Consider the following 2113-nt stretch of genomic DNA (forward strand, 5'->3'; position numbering starts at 1 on the left):
TGTGGGGTGGGGGTGTTGGTGGGTCTGGTTGTTATTTTTTTTAATTTTAGGTTTTTAACTATGAAGTGCGCCGCCTCTACCGGGACGGAGGAGCAGGCGGTGGGTGCAGTCAGTTCCCCGTCCTACCCATCAGGCTCCATAGGAAAAGGCTGGGGAGACAAAAGCGTGTTAGGAATACCCTTAGCAGGAAGAGTAGCTCCCAAACTCTCTGGGCCAAATGCTTTTCTTAATACGCAGATCTACTAATGTGTTTCCGTGCACTTACAATAAAAATTCAATTGCGTAACTCCCTGCCAAAACTGGCTGTGGAGGCTGAAGCGTACAACTTCAAAAAAAAAAAAAAAAAAGTCAAGAAATAAAACACCTGGATGCCTGAATGAATTGGGCGCGGCTGTTCTCCATGTTCACATCATCAAACATTTAATCAGTGTGAAAATTTTGCTACCGTTCACCTACAGGACTCAGTTTGGGAGCTAGTGACCCATAGTAAATGCAACGCTTGAGGCCAAAGTGGGAAGAGCAGCAGAGAGTAACTGTAGGGCTTCAGTGCAAGATATAAGCGTCTCTCCTTACATATACTTAAGCTTCTGCCAGAGCATCCCTATGTGCTGCTTGCCAATGTACAGCATCTTGGAAGCCACGGATTCTGCAGTTGGTGAAACTCTGCGCTCACCTAACCAATGGCTAAATTTGCCCCAGACAAGTACAAATCTATATTAGTCAATGGTATCCATTATGGGTCACAGTAGAAGAGGAGATCCGCTGTCACCCTACTTCATCAGTAACGCCAACGTGGAAACCAGTATTTAATTGGCCACTAGCTTTCTCACTTCAGGAGTCATAATGTTCTGAGCAAAAATGCAAATACTTCTGGTGTTCTATTACTGCTAAATTTCCTTGTGAACAATCTCCCCATGCATTGAGGTTTATTTCTTTTAGTGTATTTATTATGTTTGGGGGAGGTGGGGATGGAGAAGTAGTTGTGAGTTAAAATGAACTTGCTGCACACTTTATTGGAAATGTTTTACTCCGAAGATACTGATACTTTGTTTTCCACCACCCCTTGGCTGGAAGGTTTCAGCTATCTAGGCATAGTAAATTGCTCTTAAAGAACCGCATAAAACACAGAGGGGTTTTTGTTACCTGTTTTCCCCACACTCTGAGATAATCGCTACAAATAGACATTGGGAATATCCTTTGCTTATACTTACACCACGCACAAATGCCCACAGGAATTCCTTCAGCTAATAAATTGTCACAACAGTCGTGAGAGTTTTTGGAAGCAGATTTAAAGATAGCTGATAATCTAGGCCTATAAAAATGAGCCTCAGTGCACCAGTGGTTTGCCTTCTCACTGAACAAAGAAGCTTGAAATACCAGTGTGGGATGTGCAATCCTGGGCTACAGCTCCTTCACGTAGAAAAAATGCGAAGTACCTACAGTTCTCACACGCTTACTACGTTGTCTATTATATTTCCTGGAACTGACTCTGGATTTCCATTTGCTAAGTCTTTTTGGCAAGCCAGTAGCTGCTTCTCTTACCCTGCCACCCAATAATAATATTTCTTATTTTTAAATTCCGTTACGTAAAATAAAAGATAGAAGTTTCTTAAGCCCCTTTTCCATTCTTTCTACAGGGGCTGCTGCTGCAAGACCAGAGAAAGTGAGTGCCTTTCCAGCATGTGCATTTGGTCACTAATTGAACACGCAATTCTGCAGACACTTAGAAGATTCCCCAATGATTTTTAGTGCCAGGTTGGTATTTTTGGTGTGACAGCTGCGCTTGTTCACAAGCCAGCTGTTTAGCAACTGACCTGGTTCAAAAACTTGTCTAATTCATCTCTTATACTGTAGAGGGGGGAAGAAGAGGAAGAATGCAAAATGTAATGATCTGGGTCTTTCCTTTCAGTGCTCTGGTTTTGGTTCAAAATGTTGCAAGTAAGGTTGTGGGAAGGAAAAGCAAAAAGTACTACATTCACAAAGATGTTTGCGGCTCATGACAGTACCCCGGGTAACACATTCTTGACCCTACATGAACTCGTCAATTTTACTCATTTCCTTTTTTTTTTTTTTTTTTTTTTTTTTTTTTTTTTTCGCTTTTTCCTTTTTTCTT

The sequence above is a fragment of the Egretta garzetta genome, unplaced genomic scaffold (assembly GCF_000687185.1).
Source record: "Egretta garzetta isolate BGI_Z169 unplaced genomic scaffold, ASM68718v1 scaffold297, whole genome shotgun sequence".
NCBI classification, from domain to species: domain Eukaryota; kingdom Metazoa; phylum Chordata; class Aves; order Pelecaniformes; family Ardeidae; genus Egretta; species Egretta garzetta.